The sequence below is a fragment of the Kogia breviceps genome, chromosome 4, assembly GCF_026419965.1.
Source record: "Kogia breviceps isolate mKogBre1 chromosome 4, mKogBre1 haplotype 1, whole genome shotgun sequence".
Lineage (NCBI taxonomy): Eukaryota > Metazoa > Chordata > Mammalia > Artiodactyla > Physeteridae > Kogia > Kogia breviceps.
Window position 1 is genome coordinate 175,055,853 of NC_081313.1, and position 25,566 is coordinate 175,081,418.

At 44.4% G+C, this 25,566-nt stretch overlaps 1 non-coding gene across 1 annotated transcript; it reads right to left on the reverse strand.

Moving 5' to 3' along the window:
• Positions 1–23,433: 23,433 nt before the first annotated feature.
• On the reverse strand, positions 23,434–23,540 carry LOC131756543 (U6 spliceosomal RNA). Its single transcript, XR_009335702.1, has one exon. It is a non-coding gene; the product is annotated as a U6 spliceosomal RNA (small nuclear RNA).
• Positions 23,541–25,566: the final 2,026 nt, after the last annotated feature.

The window sequence follows — 25,566 nt, forward strand, 5'->3', positions numbered from 1 at the left end:
CAATTTTTTGGAAGAGTTTGAGAAGGCTGGATGTTAGCTCTTCTCTAAATGTTTGACAGAATTCACCTGTGAAGCCATCTGGTCCTGAACTTTTGTTTGCTGAAAGCTTTTTTTTTTTTTTTTTTTCAGTATGCAGGCCTCTCACTGTTGTGGCCTCTCACGTTGCAGAGCACAGGCTCCGGACATGCAGGCTCAGCGGCCATGGCTCACGGGCCCAGCCACTCCGCGGCATGTGGGATCATCCTGGGATCATCCTGGACCGGGGCACGAACCCGTGTCCCCTGCATCGGCAGGCGGACTCTCAATCACTGCACCACCAGGGAAGCCCTGTTGGAAAATTTTAAATCACAGTTTCAATTTCATTACTTGTGATTGGTCTGTTCATATTTTCTGTTTCTTCCTGGTTCAGTCTTGGGAGGTTATACCTTTCTAAGAATTTGTCCATTTCTTCCAGGTTGTCCATTTTATTGGCATAGAGTTGCTTGTAGTAGTCTCTTACGATGCTTTGTATTTCTGCAGTGTCTGTTGTAACTTCTCCTTTTTCATTTCTAATTTTATTGATTTGAGTCCTCTCCCTCTTTTTCTTGATGAGTCTGGCTAATGGTTTATCAATTTTGTTTATCTTCTTAAAGAACCAGCTTTGAGTTTTATTGATCTTTGCTATTGTTTTCTTTGTTTCTATTTCATTTATTTCTGCTCTGATCTTTATGATTTCTTTCCTTCTGCTAACTTTGGGTTTTGTTTGTTCTTCTTTCTCTAGTTCCTTTAGGTGTAAGGTTAGATTGTTTATTTGAGATTTTTCTTGTTTCTTGAGGTAGGCTTGTATAGCTATAAACTTCCCTCTTAGAACTGCTTTTGCTGCATCCCATAGGTTTTGTGGTGTGTTTTTTTTTTTTTTTTTTTGATGTCCAGTACAGAACATTTTATTTCTCTTACCCATTTGAGAGTAAGTTGCTGAACAGATGCCCTATTACCCATGGATTCTTTATTCTGTGTTACCTACAAACAAGAACATTTTCCTGTGTAACCACAATACATCCATCACATCAAGAAATTAACAGTGATACTTAACCGTGGTACTACCATTTTAATTCTCAGGCTCCTTTTACATTTTACGCATTTTCCCCACAATATCCTTTATAACAAAAAAAATTCAGTCCAGAATCACAGGTTTGGTTGTGCTGTCCCCAGCCTCCTTCAGTCTGGAACAGATTCTCAGTCTTCCCTGACTGTCCTGACACTTTAGAAAATTACAAACCAGCTACTTTGTAATGTGTCCCTCACTTTGACTTCATTGGATGTTTCCTCTTGGTTAGATTCAGATTGTGATCCCATAGGTTTTGGATCATCGTGTTTTCATCGTCATTGTCTCTAGGTATTTTTTGATTTCCTCTTTGATTTCTTCAGTGATCGCTTGGTTATTAAGTAATGCATTGTTTAGCCTCCATGTGTTTGTGTTTTTTACGTTTTTTTCCCTGTAATTGATTTCTAATCTCATAGTGTTGTGGTCAGAAAAGATGCTTGATATGAATTCAATTTTCTTAAATTTACTGAGGCTTGATTTGTGACCCAAGATGTGATCTATCCTGGAGAATGTCCCGTTCACACTTGAGAAGAAAGTGTAAACTGCTGTTTTTGGATGGAATGTCCTATAAATATCAATTAAATCTATCTGGTCTGTTGTGTCATTTAAAACTTGTGTTTCCTTGTTAATTTTCTGTTTGGATAATCTGTCCATTGGTGTAAGTGAGGTTTTAAAGTCCCCCACTATTATTGTGTCACTGTCGAGTTCCTCTTTTATAGCTGTTAGCAGTTGCCATATGTATTGAGGTGCTCCTATGTTGGAGGCATATATATTTATAATTGTTATATCTTCTTCTTGTATTGATCCCTTGATCATTATGTACTGTTCTTCCTTGTCTCTTGTAGTAGTCTTTAAAGTCTATTTTACCTGATATGAGTATTGCTACTCCAGCTTTCTTTTGATTTCCATTTGCATGGAATATCTTTTTCCATCCCCTCACTTTCCATCTGTATGTGTCCCTAGGTCTGAAGTGGGTCTCTTGTAGACAGCATGCATATGGGTCTTGTTTTTGTATCCATTCAGCAAGCCTGTGTCTTTCAGTTGGAGCATTTAATCCATTCAGGTTTAAGGTAATTATCAATATGTGTATTCATATTACCATTTTCTTAATTGTTTTGGGTTTGTTTTTGTAGGTCCTTTTCTTCTCTTGTGTTTCCCACTTAGCGAAGTTCCTTTAGCATTTGTTGTAAAGCTGGTTTGGTGGTGGTGAATTCTCTTAGCTTTTGCTTGTCTGTAAAGCTTTTGATTTCTCCATCGAATCTGAATGAGATCCTTGCCGGGTAGAGTAATCTTGGTTGTAGGTTCTTCCCTTTCATCACTTATAAGTATATCATGCCACTCCCTTCTGGCTTGTAGAGTTTCTGCTGAGAAATCAGCTGTTAACCTTATGGGAGTCCCTTGTATGTTATTTGTCATTTTTCCCTTGCTGCTTTCAATAATTTTTCTTTGTCTTTAATTTTTGCCAATCTGATTACTATGTGTCTCAGTGTGTTTCTCCTTGGGTTTATCCTGTATGGGACTCTCTGTGCTTCCTGGACTTGGGTGGTTATTTCCTTTCCCACGTTAGGGAAGTTTTTGAGTATAATCTCTTCAAATATTTTCTCGGGTCCTTTCTCTATCTCTTCTCCTTCTGGGACCCCTATAATGCGAATGTTGTTGCATTTAATGTTGTCCCAGAGGTCTCTTAGGCTGTCTTCATGTCTTTTCATTCCTTTTTCTTTATTCTGTTCTGTGGCAGTGAATTCCACCATTCTGTCTTCCAGGTCACTTATCCGTTCTTCTGCCTCAGTTATTCTGCTATTGATTCCTTCTAGTGTATTTTTCATTTCAGTCATTGTATTGTTCATCTCTGTTTGTTTGTTCTTTAATTCTTCTAGGTCTTTGTTAAACATTTCTTGCATCTTCTCGATCTTTGCCTCCATTCATTTTCTGAGGTCCTGGATCATCTTCACTATCATTATTGTGAATTCTTTTTCTGGAATGTTGCCTATCTCCACTTAATTTCGTTGTTTATCTGGGGTTTTATCTTGTTCCTTCATCTGGTACATAGCCCTCTGCCTTTTCATCTTGTCTATCTTTCTGTGAATGTGGTTTTTGTTCCACAGGCTGCAGGATTGTAGTTCTTGCTTCTGCTGTCTGCCCTCTGGTGGATTAGGCTCTCTAAGAGGCTTGTGGAAGTTTCCTGATGGGAGGGACTGGTGGTGGGTAGAGCTGACTGTTGCTCTGGTGGGCAGAGCTCAGTAAAACTTTAAACCGCTTGTCTGGTGATGGGTGAGGCTGGGTCCCCTCTCTGTTGGTTGTTTGGCCTGAGGTGACCCAACACTGGAGCCTACCTGGGCTCTTTGGTGGGGCTAATGGCAGATTCTGAGAGGGCTCACGCCAAGGAGTACTTCCCAGAACTTCTGCTGCCAGTGTCCTTGTCCTCACGGTGAGACAGAGCCACCCCCTGCCTCTGCAGGAGACCCTCCAACACTAGTAGGCAGGTCTGGTTCAGTCTCCTATGGGGTCACTGCTCCTTCCCCTGGGTCCCAACGCACACAGTACTTTGTGTGTGCCCTCCGAGAGTGGAGTCTCTGTTTCCCCCAGTCCTGTAGAAGTCCTGCAATCAAATCCCGCTAGCCTTCAAAGTCTGATTCTCTAGGAATTCCTCCTCCCATTGCCAGATGCCCAGGTTTGGAAGCCTGATGTGGGGCTCAGAACCTTCACTCCAGTGGATGGACTTCTGTGGTATAAGTGTTCTCCAGTTTGTGGGTCACCCACCCAGCAGTTATAGGATTTGATTTTATTGTGATTGCGCCCCTCCTACCATCTCATTGTGGCTTCTCCTTTGCCTTTGGATGTGGGGTATCTTTTTTGGTGAGTTCTAGTGTCCAGTTCCTGTCGATGATTCTTCAGCAGTTAGTTGTGATTCCAGTGTTCTCACAAGAGGGAGTGAGAGCACGTCCTTCTACTCCCCCATCTTGAACCAATCTGGATGGACCTTATTATACTAAGTGAAGTAAGTCATACAGAGAAAGACAGATTATCATGCGATATCACTTATATGTGGAATCTAAAAAAGTGATACAAGTGAACTTATTTACAAAACAGAAACAGACTCACAGATAGAGAAAACAAACTTATGGTTACCAAAGGTTTGGAAAGGTGAGGGGAAGGGATAAATTAGGAGGTTGGGATTGACATATCTACTACTATCTATAAAATAGATAATCAACAAAGACCTGTGGTATAGCACAGGGAACTCTACTCAATACTCTGTAATAACCTATATGGGAAAAGAACCTGAAAAAAGAATAGATGTTATATATATATGTATAATGGAATCGCTTTGCTGTACCCCCGAAACTAACACAACATTGTAAATCAACTATACTCCAATAAAAAATAAAAATTCAAAAAAACCAAAAGCTTGTTGTAGGTCAAACGTCTGGGTAGGGGGTGGGGGTTTGGGGGGATGGGAGGTGGCTGGCTCTCTCTAAGCACAGCTCTGGGCTGGTCACTAGGAGGAGCTGTGATCCAGGAAGGCAGCCGTTTACACCCTTTGGGGCTGAGTGCATGTATAAATATCACCTGTTTACTTTAAATAAACCCTGAGTGGCTCAGAACGAGGCCCTTACTTTGTAAAGCGGCCCACAAGTCCCTGCCTACCCCCCTCCGCCGCTCCCCCCTGCAAATCTTCCTCTACCTGCTTGGAAACAGCAGCTGTGTACATCCAACTGCAGGTCCCATTTTGTCCTTTTCTAGTCTCCCAGCCTTTGCCCACGATTCCTCATCTTGCATGCTCTCTCTCTGCCTCTCTCCTTGGCTTCCTACACAAGGACTTGGCTTAGATTTAACTTCTGTCCCTGCCTGAGACTGTTTAGACACCCTTCCTCTGTTGGGAGGAATAGGGACGCTTAGGAGGGAATCCTTTTTCAAAGGTGTTGAAAGGATGAGCTTATTAGCAAGCCAAAGGGTGTATGCTCAAGGTGGCCACTGTTAAAGGACCAGAAATTAATATTAGCAACAATAGCTAACACTTGCATAGCACTTCTGGGCGCCCGCTGCTGTTCTAAACCGTGAATATGTAAATTAAAATATAGTAGAAGTGCAAATTGGTACAACCATTTTGGAAGACCGTTTGGCAGTTTCTTACAAAACTAATCATACTCTTATCATCCAGCAGTTGTGCTCTTAGGTATTTACCCAAATGCATTAAAAACTTAGGTCCATGCAGAAATATGCAGATGAATGTTTCTAGCTGCTTTATTCGTAATTGCCAAAACTTGGAAGCAACCAAGATGTCCCTCGATAAACGAAAGGATAAACAAACTCTGGTAAACCCAGACAGTGGAATATTAGCACTAAAGAAAAATAAGGTCAAAAGCCACAAAAAGTCATGGGGGAGACTTACGTGTGTGTTTCTGAGTGAAAGAAGCCAATCTGTAATGGCTACACACTGTGTGATTCTAACTATGTGACATTCTGGAAAAGGCAAAACTGGAGATAGTAAAAGGAGACCTCCCCCTCCCTGGGGTTTGGGGGGAAGGGTGGGAGGAACAGGGGGAACACAAAGGACTTTTAGGGCAGTGAAACCATTCTGTGTGATGCAGTAATGATGGATACATGTCATTAGACATTTGTCCAAAGCCATAGACTGTGCAGCATAGGGTGATACCTAATATAAACTGTGTACTCTGGGTGATGATGGTGTGTCAGTGTAGGTGCAGCAATTGCAACAAATATACCACTCTGGTGGGGGATGTCGACAGTGGGGGAGGCTATACATGTGGCGGGGAGGACCGGGGCTATAGGGGACATCTCTGTACTTTCTGCTCAATTTTGCTGTGAACCTAAAACTGCCCTAAAAAACAAAGCCTATTAAAAAAGTAGAATATACAACAACATGAGTGAACCCTAATGTAAACCATGAACTTTAGTTAATAGTGATGTATCCATATTGACTCAGTTGTAAACCAATTTCAATTGTAACAAACGTTTCGCATTAATGCAAGATGTTAATAATTAGGGAAACTGGAAACTATGGGGCGGAAGGCTGGAGGGGAGAGGAGATACATGGGAACTCCCTACTATTTGCTCAATTTTTTGTAAACCTAAAACTGCTCCAAAAATTAAAGTCTGTTCATTTAAAAACTGTATGTCCGTATCCATATATGTACATGACCCTCACCACACCCTTTGCTGCATCTCCTACCATTGCCCCCACACTGTAGTTGGAACTGAGGCACAGAGAGGGTTAACGATCTACCCAAGGTCACCACTGTCCTGGCAGAGCTGGCCTAGTCACAGCCAGGCAGGGGGACTCCGGTGGTCGTGCCCTTAACCGCTGCTGCCAATGATGGGCACAAAGGAAAATGCAGAGCTAGAGATAGGGGTGAGGGTTGGCTGCCTGCAGGTTACACACAGAGCCATAGAGGGGAGGGGAACCCTAGGTGACCATTGTCACCTGTGCTCAGTTGTCTGTGACAAACAGTGCCTGGGTTGCCTTATTTAGAAGATCTCATCTCACCTCCGTAGTCAGGGTTCCCCTGGAGAAACAGAACCAATAGGATGTGTACATGGATAGAAAGAGATTTGCTCTGGACTGAATTGTGTTCCCCAAAATTCATGTTGAAACTCCTACCCCTAATGTGACTGTATTTGGAGATGGCCCTGTAAGGAGGTAATTAAGTTTAAATGCAGTCATAAGGGTGGGGCTCTCATGACAGGATTAGTGTCCTTATAAGAAGACACCAGAAAACAATCTTAATCTGTCTCTCTGTGTCTCCATCTCCATCTCTGTCTCTGCCATGTGAGCATACAGCAAGAAGGTGGCCGTCTATAAGCCAGGAAGAGAGCCCCCACTAGAAACTCAGTTGTCTGGCACCTCGATATTGGGACTTCCCAGCATCCAGAACTGTGAAAAAAAATTTTTTTCTGGGAATTTTCTGGTGGCACTTTCACTGCTGGGGGCCCAGGTTCAATCCCTGGTTAGGGAACTAAAATCCCACAAGCTGTGTGGCGCAGCCAAAAAAAAAAAAGAGGAAAAGAAAAATTTTATTCTGTTTTGGGGGTCACCTAGTTTATGGTGAGTTGGTATGACAGCATGAGCAGACTCATTCAAGATTGATTTTAAGGAACTGGCTCAGGTGATTAAGAAGACTGGCAAGTTCAGAATCTGCAGGGTGGCCCGGCAGGCTGGGGACCCAGGAAGAGCTGATACTGCAGTTCCAGCTCGGAGGCTGTCTGCTGGCAGAATTCCCTCTTGCTTGGGAGCGGTGGGGGGGAGTCAGTCTTTTGTTCTGTTCAGGCCTTCAGCTGATTAGAAAAGGCCCACCTGCATTGTGAAGAGCAATCTGCTTTGCTCAAAGTCTATTGATTTCAATGTGAATGTCATCCAAAAACACCCTCACAGGAACATCCAGAATAGCATTTGACCAAATGTCTGTGCACCACAGCCCTGCCGAGTTGACACATACAATTAACCATCACATCACCAAAATAGACTAGGAACGCGTGGGTACCAGGACATAGTTTGCTGGACACCTTTGGTGTGGACATACAGACAGATTCAATCACCATCCTCAGAGCTGGCAGAGAAGCTCTGTTTTCTCTACTTCGCCAGGGTAGAGCTGGCCACAGGGAGTGCAAACTGAAAACATCTACAATGTAGCATTTCACTCCCTTCTGTGGAAGAAAATAAGCAGGAGGTGTGTGTGGGGGGGTGGCCCATGTCAGGGCCTTTTTCTCAAGGGTCTGTTAGAAGATGGTGTCAGGCAGGGGTTCTCGACCTCAGCATCACTGTGGGTCATCTTGTGCACTGTAGGGACTGTAGGGCGTTGAGCAGTGACCCTGGCATCCATCCATCACTGGTCAATACCAAAGGCCAGAGCCCAGGCTCCCTCCCGGGTGCCACCTTGGGGCTCAGGCCTTTGTCTGATCTTCCCTGTAGAAGCTCCCTTGTGGCAGGGGGCCCAGTGTCCTGGGTTCCTGGTCTTTCTCTTCTTTTTGCTACTTCTCTGTGACTGAGCACCACGCAGCTGACTATCCCGCCGTCTGGCGGCCTCTCCAATGATGGTTGGCTTTGTGTGGGCCAGTGAAAGGGAGATGGGGCGGGGTCTGCATCCCTCTCCTGTGGGTCCACTCTCCTCCATGTCCACTCTCTAGAACCACCCAGGTCCCCACCATCAGGACCCCATCAAGGGTAGGAAAGGGAGGCAGCAGCCTCAGCACCAGCAGGTCCCTCCAGGTGGGGGTCCAGGATCGCGGAGGATCCTTCAGAAACATCTGCCTCCTTCCCTCCCCTCCCATGGGTGCGAGTTCTAGGCTTGGAGCCCCACCACTGACAGATGTCTGTACACTGATTTGGGGACAGAGGCTGGGCCAACCTGGGGGTTGGGGTTGTCTCTACACGGTGGATGTGCAGACTTAGTCTATGAGACAAATTCAGTTATGAAAATTCAGTGGCTAGTATTTAATGCTGATCTCCTATTATAAAGTACTCTCTATTTTTATGACTTCAGAGACTGCTATGTAATAAAGGACACCCTTCCTCCAGTCCAACATCCAGTTCCAACCCCGGAGAGGAGGCAGATAGGCATATTTGTCTGTCCTGTAAGTTTACAGTGTCCAGAATCCTGTTTAAGGTTTTAGGATGCCCTCAATACTTATTGAAATCAAAATTTTCCTAACTAAAATAAATCCCCCCTCAGGGTTCTGACCACCAAAAAATGTCTCCAGACATGACCAGATGTCCCTTGGAAGTAAAATCATCCCCCACGGAGAAGCACTGATTTTGGGACCTGATTTAGGGTAGCTTCTAAGCATCCTTTTACCTTCTCCTGTTCATAAGAGGATCACGGCCGAAATGATCGTCCCCCAGCCCTGGGGTCTGTGTAGACACACACACGTGGCCAGGGGAGCCTGCAGCGGGGCGTGGATGTGACAAAACCAGGTGGCCGTCCTGCCCGGCCCCCTTCCATCCACCTCCTCTTTGCCTCTCGTGTGTCATCTCCTCCCTCTCTTCCACTGACCTCATTCTGCAGTGCAAATTAAGCCCGGGAGTGGCATCCGTGAGACTGTGGCAGAACAGGCTGTCCAACCGTGAACTGAAGAAACAAAACCCATCTCTGTCCAAGCTGGTGTTCCTCTGACATGGCCCATGCATGAGCTCTTGTCACCAGGTGACCCTGGGAAAAGCACGGTGGGGTGGGCCTCAGTGGCGCTGCTTCTCCCGGAGAAGGGTTTCACTGTCCTAGGTTCATCTGGCTCTTACTTCTCCCTGGGGCTGCTTACCAGGTCTTTTAGATTTAATAAACGCGAGACACACTTCCATGAAGGCAGAAGCAGCCTCTTAAAACTCAGCAGTGGGACTTCCCTGGTGGTCCAGTGGCTAAGACTCTGCCCTCCCAATGCAGGCGGCCCGGGTCCGATCCCTGGTCCGGGAACTAGACCCCACATGCCACAACTAAGAGTTCACATGCCGCAACGAAAAAAACCCAAAAATGGTTCTGATGAACCTAGGGGCAAGACAGGAATAAAGATGCAGATGTAGAGAGTGGACTTGAGGACATGGCCGGGGGAGGGTAAGCTGGGACGAAGTGGAAGATTAGCATTGACATATGTACACTACCAAATGTAAAACAGATAGCTAATGGGAAGCAGCCGCATAGCACAGGGAGATCAGCTCGGTGCTTTGGGACCACCTAGAGGGGTGGGATGGGGAGGGTGGGAGGGAGACGCAAAAGGGAGGGGATATGGGGATGTATGTATACATATAGCTGATTCACTTTGTTATACAGCAGAAACGAATAACACAACATTGTAAAGCAGATATACTCCAATAAAGATGTTAAAAAAAACCCAAAGATCCCGCATCCCACAACGAAGAGCCCGCACACATCAACAAAGATCCCGCGTGCCACAACTAAGACCCAGCGCAGCCAAATAAATAAATGATATTTAAAAACAACAACAACAACTCAGGAGTAACTACCAGCTCGCACTATTGGGATGGCTACTATCAAAAAAATAATAATAACAAGTGTTGGAGAGGATGCTGAGAAATTGGAAGCCTTGTGCTCTGTTGGTGGGAATGTTAAAATGGTGCAGATGCTGTGGAAAACAGTACGGAGATCCCTTTAAAAATTAGAAATAGAACTGCCATGTGATCCAGCAATCCCACTTCCAGGTTTAGATCCAAAAGAATTGAAAGCAGGAACTCAAACAGATATCTGTACAGCCATGGTCAAAGCAGCATTATTCATAACAGCCAAGAGGTGGAAGCAACCCTAACATCCATCCTCAGATGTACGTGGTCCATCCATACAATGGAATATTATTCAGCCTTCAAAAGGAAGGACATTCTGACACGTGCTACACACCATGGATGACATTATAAGTGCAAAAGGACAAATGCCATATGATTCCACATGGTATATGAGGTCCCTAAAGTATAGTCAAATGCAGAGAGTCAGGAAGTACAATGGTGGGGGTCAGGGGTTGAGGGAAGGGGTAGGGAGTGTGTCTTTAATGGGGACAGAGTTTCAGTTTTGCAAGACGAAGAGAGTTCTGGAGATGGATAGTGATGATGGCTGCACAACAATGTGAATGTGCTTAATGCCACAGACTGTACCCTGAAAAATGGTTCAGATGGTCAATTTTCTGTTATGCATACTTTACCTCAACTTTTTAAAAACCTTGTAAGTCGTAATAAATCCAAGCCATCCAGCTAACCTCTGATGAGCACAGCCCAGATCCTCAGGTGCTGGCTGAGAGACAGTGTGAGAAGCCTCAGCCCAGGATAATTAAGACTTGATTCTGCCGGCTTATCCAGGCACCCTGGGGAACCCTGGAGATGGTTTTCATCCGATGGAGATCATGACCGCTGTGTTTATGGAGGGGACGTGCAGGCCTCCATCATGATGCTCAGTGTCTGCGCTTCTGAGATCAGTGCTGAAGCTCACAGGACAGGATGGAATTACAAAAGTGCCAGCCGGGCCCTAAGTCAGTGTGCACATGCAGTAATTACCTCCAGGAGGCCTCGCTGGTGAGAGCCAGGAGAAGGAAAGCTGCCCCTTCAGTGGCTCCAAGGCTGGTTTTCCTTACAGTCATCTCCTGGTCCCTTGCACATGCTGTTATCAAACATCTTGAAGTGGCCTGCTGTGCTCTACCAGACTCCCCTACATCCTGGCCTTAGATTTTTTTTTCTCCATATTTAAAATTTCCCAAAGAATAAAGTGGAAGAAACCATGGATTATATTTGTAGGGCAAGGTAAAGACAGCATTTCTTGCAATCAGAGCTTCTGGAATCTTCTTAGGCTAGAAAGACTAGCCTCAGCAGCTGCACTGACCTCAGCTGAAGTCCCGACCATGGCCTTCAAGTCCCCCTGCCCTCGCCTCCACCAGTCCCCACCACTCACTCACTCCAGCCACACCGGCCTCCTCACTGCTCCTCCAGCCTGCCAGGCGAAGTCCTGCCACAGGGCCTTTGCACCTGCAGTCTTTCTGCCTGGAGCATTCTTTCCCCAGATATCCACATCACTCCTCACTCAGCTCCTTTATTTTTATTTTTTAAATTTTTATTTTCGGCCGCTCTGCATGGCATGCGAGATCTTAGTTCCCCGACCAGGGACCGAACTCATGCCCCCTACGGTGGAAGTGTGGAGTCTTAACCACTGGACTGCCAGGGGAGTCCCTCCCTCAGCTCCCTTAGACCTTTGCTCCGGTCTCAACAACTCCTATCACCCTATTCGGTACTGCAACCCCTCCGTCAGCACTCAGCTCTCCCAGCTGCCCTTCTCCATAGCACTTACCACTTTCGAACACACTCTGATTTCCTTATTTACTATGTCAATCATGTATTGACTGTGCCAACAGCCTCTGTCCTTCGTGGCCCCCCGCCAAGCAGAGTCTTCGTGTTGTTCACCAATGTATCCCGTGTGTCTGTAATAGTGCCTGTTGTGTAATAGGTGCTCAGCAAACACTAGTCAACTAAATGAATTCACCTGAACCACCGATAGGACCCTTTGGTTTAGAATTTGAAACGTGTTCACTGAGTGAGACGCATGACCAAAATGTGAATGATTTTTAATTATTTTTAAGTTAATACTTTACATTAAAAAAACACTAATAGGGAATTCCCTGGCAGTCCAGTGGTTAGGACTCTGCGCTTTCACTGCCGAGGGCCCAGGTTTGATCCCTGGTCAGGGAACTAGGATCCCACAAGCTGCACGCTGGGACCCAAAAAAAGCAAAATTTAATTTAATTTAATTCAAAATAAAAACCCGTAATAACAACCTTGTTTGTCCATCCAGAGCAGCTCCGTCCCTCTGGGTGCTCAGGCCAAAACTCTCAGAGTCAGCCTCACTGCCTTGCTTTCTCTCACCCCGCCCCCACATCCAATTCATCTAGTATTTGTAATTGATTCTACATTCAAATTGTGTCCCGTGATATTGTGATTTATAATAAGGCCTATATATTAGGTCCTCATCCCCGTTCCTGGCACAGGGCTCCTAAAACCCTTGGAATTGCCTAGGTGATAAGAGCAATAAAGGTGTCTTGCTAGTCCTAACAAGCGCTTTTCAACACACCTGAGTTTACGTTATTGAGGGCGCTGTTGGAAGGCATCTGAGGACGGGAGCTGATTGACAGGAGAACCAACCCTCTGGAACATCCAGTTCCAAGCCCCACCCCAGCCTCCAGGGAGGGGAGAGGGGCTGGAGCTTGAATCAATCACCACTGACCAACGATTTCATCAATCCTGCCTATGTGATGAAGCCTCCATAAAAACCCAAAAGGAGGGGGTCCAGAGAGCTTCCAAGTCGGTGAACCAGACGCATCCATGTGCTGAGCCCCAAACTCCACGGGGACAGAAGCTCCTGCATTCAGGACCCTGCCAGGTGTTATCTCTTCATCTGGCTGTCAATTGGGGTCCTTTCATAGCCTTGGTAGGAAACCGGCAATACAGTAAGTAAAATGTTTCTCTGAGTTCTGTGAGCCACTCTAGCAAATTAATCGAACCCAAGGAGGGGTTCATGGGTAACCTCTGATTTATAGCCAGTTGGTCAGAAGCACAGGTGACAACCTGAACTTGCGATTGGCATCAAAGAGCCTGGGAGCCAGTCTCATGGGACAGAGCCCTTAACCTGTGGGTCTGATGCTATCTCCAGATGGGGAGTGGGGAGAAATATGGATCTTATTCTCAACAAATGTGGTCATGGGACTTCCCTGGTGGTCCAGTGGTTAAGACTCCACACTCCCAATGCAGGGGGCCTGGGTTGGTTCGATCCCTGGTCAGGGAACTAGATCCCACATGCTGCAACTAAGAGTTCTCATGCCACAACTAAAGATCCCACATACCGTAACTAAATATCCCGCATGCAGCAACGAAGACCCTGCGTGTCTCAACTAAGACCTGGCTCAGCCAAATAAATAAATAAGTATTTTTTTAAAAAAGACTCCACACTGCCAATGCAGGGGGTGCAGGTTTGATCCCTGGTCAGGGAACTAAGATCCCACGTGCCGCATGGCACGGCCAAAAAAAATAATATTAAAATGGCACACTAGGGAAAATACCCATCAAACACCAAAGAAGACCGTAATGGAGGGATTAAGTACAAAAAACATATAGGTCATATAGAAAAAAGTAGCCCAATGCATCTCACAGGAAATGTTTCTCCAGCATTGGCCATGGCATTGACAATGGAGGTTTAACATCGAGAAGTTTCTCTTGTCCCCAGGGATACATTATCCTCCAGACACATCCATCTGCAACAATACACAGAGATTATTGCCAACCTGGAAAGTATACCCAAGTCTCAGTGTTCAGAGCTTTCACTGGGGTTTCTTAGGTAGGAATCATTTATTGAATACTTACATGATCAAATTACTGCCCACATGGCTGAATCTCTAGCCCCCATCCCCACCTCCCCTCGCTGGAGGTCAGGCTGATGCCGCATGACTCCAACCCTATCCATCTAATTACATGGTTGGTGTTTCTGGCCTGGACCCACCACGAGTCATCGAGTTAGCATAAACGATCCAGGGGCCCACCATGAGTCACCAAATTAGCTTAAACTGTCAAGTGTGTTCCGTCTAACACCATATACAAAAATAAACTCAAGGGCTTCCCTGGTGGCGCAGTGGTTGAGAATCCGCCTGCCAATGCAGGAGACACGGGTTCGTGCCCTGGTCCGGGAAGATCCCACATGCCGCGGAGCAACTAAGCCCGTGAGCCATGGCCGCTAGGCCTGTGCGTCCAGAGCCTGTGCCCCGCAACGGGAGAGGCCACAACAGTGAGAGGCCCGCATACCGCCAAAAAAAAAAAAAACTCAAAATGGAATAAAAAACGCAAGACCAGATACTGTGAAACTCCTAGAGGAAAACATGGGCAGAACACTCTGACATAAATCACAGCAATATTTTTTTTGATCCATCTCCTAGAGTAATGGAAATAAAAACAAAAATGAACAAATGGGACCTAATTAAACTTAAAAGCTTTTGCACAGCAAAGGAAACCATAAACAAGATGAAAAGACAACCATCAGAATGGGAGAAAATATTTGCAAACGAAGCAACTGACAAGGGATTAATCTCCAAAATATACAAACAGCTCATACAGCTCAATATCAAAAAACAAACAACCCACTCAAAAAATGGGCAGAAGACCTAAATAGACATTTCTCCAAAGAAGACATACAGATGGCCAAGAGGCACATGAAAAGATGCTCAACGTCACTGATTATTAGAGAAATGCAAATCAAAACTGCAATGAGGTATTACCTTACACTGGTCAGAATGGCTGTCATCAAAAAATCTACAAACAATAAATGCTGGAGAGGGTGTAGAGAAAAGGGAACCCTCATACACTGTTTGTGGGAATGTAAATTGATACAGCCACTATGGAAAACAGTATGGAGGTTCCTTAAAAAACTGAAAATAGAACTACCATATGACCCAACAATCCCACTACTGGGCATATAACCTGAGAAAAACATAATTCAAACACACACACACACCCCAATGTTCATAGCAGCACTATTTACAATAGCCAGGACATGGAAACAACCTAAATATCCATCAACAGAGAAATGGATAAAGAAGATGTAGTAAATGTATACAATGGAATATTACTCAGCCATAAAAAGGAATGAAATTGGGTCATTTGTAGTGATGTGGATGGACCTAGAGAGTGTCATACAGAATGAAGTAAGTCAGAAAGAGAAAAGTAAATATCGTATAGTAAAGCACATATGTGGAATCTAGAAAAATGGCATAGATGATCTTATTTGCAAAGCAGAAATAGAGACACAGATGTAGAGAACAAATGCATGGATACCAGGGGGGAAAGTGGTGTGGTGGAAGGAATTGGGAGACTGGGATTGACACATATACATTATTGATACTATGTATAAAATAGACAGCTAATGGGAACATACTGTATAGCACAGGGAACTCTACCTAATGCAATGTGGTAACCTAAATCGGAGGGAAGTCCTAAAGGGAGGGTATATCTGTATGTGTGTGGCTGATTCCTTTTGTTGTGCAGTGGAGGCTAACACAACATTGTAAAGCAACCATACTCCAATAAAAATTGTTTAAAAAGCTTTTGCACAGGAGTCCATAAACAAAATGAAAAGACAACCTACAGACTGGGAGAGAGTATTTGCAAATGATGCTACCGACAAGGGATGGATTTCCAAAATATACAAACAACTCATGCAGCTCTATATCAAAAAAAACCCAAACAATCCAATCCAGAAATGGGCAGAAGACCTAAACAGACATTTCTCCAAAAAAGACATACAGATGACCAACAGGCACATGGAAAGATGTTCAATATCACTGATTATTAGAGAAATGCAAATCAAAACTACAGTGAGGTATCACTTCACACCAGCTACAATGGCCATCATCAAAAAGTCTACAAATGATAAATGCTGGAGAGTCTGTGGAGAAAAGGGAACCCTCCTACACTGTTTGTGGGAATGTAAATTGGTGCAGCCACTATAGAGAACAGTATGGAGGTTCCTTAGAAAATCCTGCAATCCCACTCCTGGGCATATATCTGGAGCAAACTCTTTTTTCAAAAAAATACATGCACCCCAGTGTTCATGTCAGCACTATTCACAATAGCCAACACATGGAAGCAACCTAAATGTTCATCAACAGATGAATGAATAAAGCTGTGGTATATATATATATATATATATATATATATATAGTGGAATATTACTCAACCATAAAGAATGAAATAATGCCATTTGCAGCAACATGGATGGACCTAGATATTACATTAAGTGAAGACAGAGAAAGACAAATACCATATGATATCACTTATATGTGGAATCTTTAAAAATGATACAAAAGAACTTATTTACAAAACAGAAATAGACTTACAGATATGGAAAACAAACATGATTACCAAAGGGGATACCAGGATGCGAGGAGATAAATTAGGAGTTTGGGATTAACATATACACACTACTATATATAAAATAGATAAACAACAAGGACCTACTGTATAGCACAGGGAACTATACTCAGTATCTTGTAATAACTTATAATGGAAAAGAATCTGAAAGAGATTATATATATGTATAACTGGGTCACTTTGATGTACACTTGAAACTAACAGCAAAAAAAGTGTGTTCCGAGGGGCTCTCCAAGAATAGCCAATACATCCTATCACTTAGAGAATCCCAAGCGTTTAGAGGTTACCTCCCAGGAGCTAGGACAGAGGCCAGACCTCTCTTTGGGTAATTCTTCACTATACAGTGTTACACTTCAATTTAAAATTTATCAAAATAATAACTCCGGACTTCTCTGGTGGTCCAGTGGTTAAGACTTCGCCCTTCCACTGCAGAGGGCATGGGTTTGATCCCTGGTCAGGCAAGATCCCTCAGGCCGCCTGGCGTGGCCAAAAACAAACAAACAAAAAAACCCAAACTCCACATGTAGTCCAATTGTAATAAAACTGTTGAATATCTAAAACAAAGAGATGACTTTCAGATCAGGCAGAATAAGAACAATTATACAGAGCGCTGACATTGCAGCAGCAGCATTGGAAACCAGAAGACAAGAAATCATATCTTCAATAAGTAAACAAATTTTGGATTCTGAAAAACCAAAGTCAACTCTGCACTGAAAACAACTTTCAAGAACATAGTAAAAGGGACTTCCCTGGTGGTCCAGTGGTTAAGACTCTGCACTGCCAAAGCAGGGGGCCCGGGTTCAATCCCTAGTCATGGAACTAGAGCCCGCACGCTGCAACTAAAGAGCCCACACAGCCAAATGAATAAATATGTTTTTTTAAAAAAGAACATAGTAAAAGGCAGACATTTTCATTCAAATAAAAAGAGAGTTTGCCACTAGCAGACCTCCATAAAGGACGTTCTGGACTTCCCTGGCGGTCCAGTGGTTTAGATTCCCCACTTGCACTGCAGGGCGCACAGGTTAGAGCCCTGGTCGGGGAAACTAGGATCCCACATGCTGTGGGGCGCAGCCAAAAATAAATAAATAAAAAATAATAATAATTTAAAAAATAAAATGGCATTAAGAAATTATATTATAAGAAATTTTTTTTAAAAGGACATTCTTCAGGGCTTCCCTGGTGGCGCAGTGGTTGGGAGCCCGCCTGCCGATGCGGGGGACGCGGGTTCGTGCCCCGGTCCGGGAGGATCCCACGTGCCGCGGAGCGGCTGGGCCCGTGAGCCATGGCCGCTGGGCCTGCGCGTCCGCAGCCTGTGCTCCGCAATGGGAGGGGCCACAGCAGTGAGAGGCCCGCGTACCACAAAAGGAAAAAAAAAAAAAGGACATTCTTCAAGCAGAACAAAAAGTGATCCGAGAGGGAAGGACTGAGAACCAAGAAGGAATGTTGAGCAAAACAAAAAGTGGTAACTGTGGATAAATCTAAACACATGTTGAATTGGTAACACTAGCAATAATGCAATGTATTTTTGCAGTTGAAAATAAACAGTTTAGACCTATGTTTTTAATTAGTATGGTGGCCGGAATTGAGCAGACATTTCTCCAGCATAGAAGACAGACCAGGTCCCTGATGTCTATGTGTCAGGTCTGGGGACGTGACATGAGAAACCTGAATGTACAAATCCTTCTACAATCTCCCTGTGGTTAAGTGCTCCAAAGGCAGAGTGTGTAGCAAGAAGCCAGAGCCTGAAAAGCTGTCCTTGGCTACAAAGATGCTGCAGGTGACACCCAAAGAAGGATCTGGCTTTAAGGCAAAGGGTGGGACCTGTGGGGCCTGGGCAGAGAAAGCCGGCCTCTCAGCACAGCCGGCTTCTGTGTACATGAAGAGTTTGAGCTTCCAGGGGATCACATGTCAGAAGTGGTTTTGCAGCTGCCGTTGGCCCCCCTCAGCAGCTGAACCTGTGTGTCCAGGTGCACTGGGCCCAGCCCAGGTGTGTGTATTTTCGGTTTCTGAAGAAGAAGGAAGTCATGCTACAGCACAGAAGATGGACGAGAACCAACGTGAGCATCCCTGTCGTCTCTGAAAACAAGTGGCTGGTGGTTATATAAGCTTAGATACTTTTCTGTCACCTTGAAATCATTTCCAATGTAAAAAATATTTCCTCAATAACACTAATCATTAGGGAAATGCAAATCTAAACCACAGTGAGATACTGCCTGACGCGCATTAAGATGTGGAGAGGGCTTCCCTGGAGGCGCAGTGGATAAGAATCTGCCTGCCAGTGCTAGGGACACGGGTTTGATCCCTGGTCCGGGAAGATCCCACATGCCGTGAAGCAACTAAGCCCGTGCGCCACAACTACTCAGCCTGCGCTCTAGAGCCCGCGAGCCACAACTACTGAACCCTGCGCACCTAGAGCCCGTGCTCCGCAGCAAGAGAAGCCACTGCAATGAGAAGCCCGTGCATCACAACGAAGAGTAGCCCCCTCTCACCGCAACTAGAGAAAGCCCGTGCGCAGCAACAAAGACCCAACACAGCCAAAACTAAATAAATTTTTTAAAAATATGCTCTTTTGTTGTTGTTGTTGTTTTGCGGTACGCGGGCCTCTCACTGTTGTGGCCTCTCCCGTTGCGGAGCACAGGCTCCGGACGCGCAGGCTCAGCGGCCATGGCTCACGGGCCCAGCCGCTCCGCGGCACGTGGGATCTTCCCGGACCGGGGCACGAACCCGTGTCCCCTGCATCGGCAGGCGGATTCTCAACCACTGCGCCACCAGGGAAGCCCAAAATATGCTCTTTAAAAAAAATAAAAATAAAAAATTTTTTAAATTTAAAAAACATTTGTTTCACAGAAATTTCCAGACTAGGATACTGGTGAGATATTTTCTTTTTCTTCTTTTTTTTTTTTTTTTTTTTTTTTTGCCACACCACGCGGCATGCGGGATCTTAGTTCCCCAACCAGGGATGGAACCCGCGCCCCCTGTAGTGGCAGCACGGGGTCTTAACCACTGCACTGCCAAGGAAATCCCGAGATATTATTATTAACTTAAGGTTTCACACCTGCAGGTTTCCTGTGTTCTCCATTTAACCACCTGACCACTTAAAATCAAAGTGATTTTCCTCCCATTGGACATGTCAGCGCACCGGCTTGTAAATCCCCCACAGCAACGGAAGGGTGGCCTTTATGCAGGTAGTCCTGGGGGTGAGGATTGCAGGGGGAAGCCACCCGGTTGAGGTTTTATTTTTTTAATATTTATTTGTTATTTATTTATTTGGTTGCACCGGGTCTTAGTTGTAGCAGGCGGGCCCCTTAGTTGCAGCTCACAGGCTCCTCAGTTGTGGCATGCGAACTCTTAGTTGCGGCATGCATGCGGGATCTAGTTCCCTGACCAGAGATCGAACCCGAGTCCCCTGCATTGGGAGCGTGGAGTCTTATCCACTGTGCCACCAGGTTGAGTATTTAAGCCATCTTCACTGTGAACGAAAGACACCTCCTTCCTCCGGCTGCACTCGGAGACCCCCGCAGGTAAACCTATTTCGGAAGTGACATGGCTGTGTGGCTGGAATGTTCTGTCTCTGCCTTCACTCTTCTTTAATTAAGTCCCTGACCCATGCCTCCATCTACCTACGCCATGATTTAAATTAAAAAAAAATTCTATGGTTTGTACACTTGTGCTTTCTTCATTCTGATCTTATGATAGTGAGACCTATCAGGAATCTACTCAAAACAGCTAGTCTAGGGCTTCCCTGGTGGCGCAGTGGTTGAGAGTCCGCCTGCCGATGCAGGGGACGCGGGTTCGTGACCCAGTCCGGGAGGATCCCACATGCCGCGGAGCGGCTGGGCCCGTGAGCCATGGCCGCTGAGCCTGCGCGTCTGGAGCCTGTGCTCCGCAACAGGAGAGGCCACAACAGTGAGAGGCCCGCGTACCGCAAAAAAAACAAAAACAAACAAACAAAAAAAACAGCTAGTCTAGCAACATTACTAGGTTTAGAAGCTGATCTCGTATCTCATTCCTTCTGTCTGCATAGAAGTCATAGGATAATGGATAAAGGCACTTCACAGGCGACTTGGCTCTGTTTACTAGCCATGGGACCTTGGGCAAGTCATATAACCTCTACACATTATCTTCTTCATCTGTAGGGCGCTATTGGGTTAAAATACGAACACTGTACTAGGAAATCTCTTGTACACGTTATAATAGTTTAGTATTTAGCATACTGATTAATATTCAAAGCCCTTTGTTACCATGAAAAATTAAACATCATAGAATGTATTGTGGTTATGAAACTAAAGAATGTATGAAATACCCTTTAAAGTTTTTTTCAACAGAAATGTTAAAACAAATTTGCAATGCTTAATTATTCTATATGTGTCTAAAAATTCAATAAACTACAATTTGTGAGCCATAAAAAAAAAAAGCCTGCAAATCTAAAGAAGGCGTGCAAATACATAGCACAATGGGCTTCATCCAGGTCATTTCCAAAGTCCCTTTCAAGCAAAATTCTCTGCCCAGAGGTTGCAGACCAGGGACTTCCCTGGCGGTCCAGTGGTTAAGACTCTGCACGTGCACTGCCGGCGGCACAGGTTCGATCCCTGGTCTGGGAACTAAGATCCCGAATACCACTCAGCGCTGCCAAACAAACAGAGGTTGCAGACACAAATATCCAAGGACAAACAGGAATGACCATGAGCTGAGAGCCAGCATCTGCACTGCAGGAGTCCGTTCTCTTAAACCTTCCTTCATCCAACAGGGAGCTGGGTTCTGGAGGGTCCTTGCTTGTGGCTTGAGCTGCCAGGCCAGGTCCTGCACAGAATCGCCAGCTCCGGGCCATACAGCAGCTCATCCTTACCTTTAGCCTTGGCTGTACTCCTTTTGGGGCAGCTCTGAGATCACTCCGTTTTCAACAATTTCATATTCCTGATTTTTTAAAAAACTGTAATACATATAATATACCATCTTAACTAAATTTACCATCTTAACTATTTTTAAGTGTACAGTTCAGTCTTGTTAAGTATATTCACAATGTTGTGTAACCAACCTCCAGAACATTTTTGTTTTGCAAAAGTGTAATAACTCTCTCCACATTAAACACTCACTCCCCATCCCCCTCCCCCAGCCCCTGGCCCCCACTCTCCTACTTTCTGTCTCTGTGGATCTGACTCCTCTAGGGACCTCATATAAGTGGAATGATACACTATTTGTCTTTTTTCCATCTGGCTTATTTCACTGAGCATGATGTCCTCAAGGTTCATCCACATTGTAGCAAGTGTCTGAATTTCTTTCCTTTTGGAGGCCGAATAATATTCCATTGTATGAAAATAAACTCAAAATGGATTAAAGAATTAAATGTAAGACTGGATACTATAAAACTCCTCGATGAAAACATAGGCAGAACACTCTTTGACATAAATCACAGCAAGATCTTTTTGGATCTGTCTCCTAGAGTAATGGAAATAAAAACAAAACCAAAAAAATGGGACCTAATTAAACTTAAAAGCTTCTGCACAGCAAAGGAAACCATAAACAAAACAAAAAGACAGCCTACAGAATGGGAGAAAATATTTGCATTTTCAAATGCAAGGGATTAATTTCCAAAATATACAAACAGCTCATACAGCTCAAAATCAAAACACCCAATCAAAAAATGGGTAGAAGATCTAAATAGATATTTCTCCAAAGAAGACATAGAGATGGCCAACAAGCACATGAAAAAGCACTCAACATCGCTAATCATTAGAGAAATGCAAGTCAAAACTACAAAGAGATATCACATCACTCTGGTCAGAATGGCCATCATCAAAAAGTCTACAGATAATAAATGCTGGAGAGGGTGTGGAGAAAAAGGAACCCTCCTACACTGTTGGTGGGAATGTAAACTGGTACAGCCACTATGGAGAATGGTATGGAGGATCCTTCAAAAAACTAAAAATAAGCCTACCATATGATCCTGCAATCCCACTCCAGGGCATATATCTAGAGAAAACCATAATTTGAAAAGATACATGCACCCCAATGTTCACTGCAGCACTATTCACATTAGCCAAGACATGGAAGCACCCTAAATGTCCATCAACAGAGGAATGGATAAAGAAGATGTGGTACATATGTACAATGGAATATTACTCAGCCATAAAAAGGAACAAAATAATGCCATTTGCAGCAACATCGATGGACCTAGAGATTATCATATTAAATGAAGTAAGCCAGACAGAGAAAGACAAATATCATATGATATCACTTACATGTGGAATCTTAAAAAAAGAAAGAAAAAGATACAAATGAACTTATTTACTAAACAGAAATAGACCCACAGACATGGAAAACAAACTAATGGTTACCAAAGGGGAAAGGGAAGGGAGGGATAAATTAGGAGTTTGAGATGAACAGATACACACTACTATATATAAAATAGATAACCAACAAGGACCTACAGTACAGCACAGGAAACTATACCTAATATTTTGTAATAACCTATAAGGGAAAAGAATCTGAAAAAGAATATATATATATATATATATATATATATATATATATATATATATATATAACTGAATCACTGAGCTGTACACCTGAAACTAACATGACATTGTAAATAAACTATACTTCAATAAAAAATATATATATATTCCACTGTACGGATGGACCACCTTTTGTCTATCCAGTCATCTGTTTGATGGACACTAGGCTTGCTTCCACCTTTTGGCCACTGTGAATGTGGGTATGCACATATCTGTTCAAGACCCTGCTTTCAATGATCTTGGTTCTATACCCAGAAGTGGCATTGCTGAATCACATAGTAATTCTATTTTTACTTTCCTGAGGATCCACCACAGTATTTTCCATTCCCACCTTACAGTCCACAAGTGTTACAATTTCTCCACATCCTCACCAAAGCCTGTGATTTTCTTTGTTGTTGTTTTCTTTTTTTTTTTTTTTTTTTTTAAATATGGAACGCTTCACGAATTTGCGTGTCATCCTTGCGCAGGGGCCATGCTAATCTTCTCTGTATCGTTCCAATTTTAGTATATGTGCTGCCGAAGTGAGCACTGTTGTTGTTTTCTTATACTAGCCATCCTGATGGGTGTGAGGTGACATCTCACTGTGGTCATCCTCCTGATACTTCAAAAGTGTTTTAACTCCATTTGTTTGTTGAAATAGGTTTTATTCCTTTTTTAGAACCGATTAGGGTTCATAGCAAAATTGAGCAGAAAGTTCCCTTATGTCCCCTGCTCTGCCCCCCCCCCAGTCACACACACACGAGCTCAGAGCCTCCCACTCCCAACTCTCCCATGAGCATCCTGCACCAGAGCAGGCCACAGTGCTGGCCACAGTCCATGAACCTACAGGGACACATCATGATCACCCAGAGGCCAGAGTTTACAGCAGGGTTCGCTCCTGGGGTTGCACATTGATGGGTTCTGACAAATGTATCTCACCATGAGAGTATTGTTGGAGAGGAAGAAATTTTTCTCTACCTTTCTAGGTTCTTCTGGCTGCTCCGAGAGTTAAATTGACATGAGACAGATGAACAGGAGGAAATCAAACTAAGTTTAATAACACGTATGCATGGGAGAGACCCAGGAAAACGGACTCAGTCACCAAAAGTGTTTTAACTCTGTAGCAGCTTTTATAAAACCCCCAAAGAGTAAGCCTTATAGGATTATTTCGGCACCCAAATGGCTGTTTACAGAAGAAGTGGGGGGACTTTTCAGAGGACTGCTCCCTCATCAAGGCCACGGGTCAGAAACCCAGCTGGGAGAAATCAGAGCTGCCGATGCTACATGCACCTAAACCAAGAATAGTGGGGTCCCTGCAGGGGTGATGAGAACCTCCCAAAGGCAGTAGTCCCCAAGTGGCGTCAAACCAAACCTTCAGAGCATTCCGCCTACACTGAAATCAGTCCATGCAGGACTCAAACAGTGAAAAATTCTAAAAATTCTAGCATGAATAACATCCAGAAGAGCTGGGTTCTCAGAGCAACCCTCCTTGTTGGATTTTTTTTTTTAATTCAAAGGACGATGAGAATTACAAATAAATATTTTTCATTTAATTATTTTCCATAAAGGCTTACAGCCACCTATGAAACTTGAGGACACAGACTACCCAAGACGGCCCTCCTTTCTGATATCAATTGCAAGGTCAGGGGTCCTCAAGACCACCATCAGGTTTGGTAATTTGCCAGAAAGACTCACAGACCTGACCTGAAGCTGTTATGCTCACAGTTATGGTTTATCACAGGGAAAGGGTATAGATCGAAATCAGCTGAGGGAAGGAGGTAGATGGGGCAGAGTCCAGGAGAAGCACCAGGTGCACAGCCCCTAGTGCCCTCTCCCCATGGAGGCCTCATTTCCTCTCCCATCATCCATGTGTGATGAGGTACACAGAGTATGGCCAACCATGGATGCTCACCTGGGCCTCAGGTTCAGAGTTTTTACTGAGGCTCCATTACATGGCCGTGATTGATTGATTGGTTGGTAGCCCACAAGGTTGATCTTAGTCTACAGGTCCACTGATACCGTGTGACCCAAAGCCCCCACCTTAAATCACACCGTGGGTCTTTCTGGCCCCCAGCCTAAGTCATATCATAAGACTATCCATTGATTACATGAAATTCTAAAAATCTTAAAAGGAAAAAAAAAAAGACTATCCATTGGGCCCAAGGCCCCCAGGGAAACAAAGACACTCCTATCAGGCATGACATCTTAGCGATTATCTCCAGGAGCTTGAGACAAAGGCCAGACCTCTTTTGGGACAAAGTTAAACTCTTTACTACACAGGTTCCCAGTCCGTTTCCTCCAGAAAATGGTAAACTCCATGAGGGCGGGACTAAAACTATCTTTGCTGCCCCTCAGTGCCAGGGATTTTGTTGGATGCCGAAGAGTGGAGGCTATTTTAAAAATTAAAACAAACAAACAAACAAAAAGTTCTCTTTCAGTACTGAGGCATTTGGGTTATTTACCGTCAAGGGTCAGGGTGTGAATGCAAGGTGATGGCATTAGGAGGTGGGGCCTTTGGGAGTGATTAGGTCAGGAAGGTGGAGCCCCCCGTGAATGGGAATAGTTCCCTTGTAAAA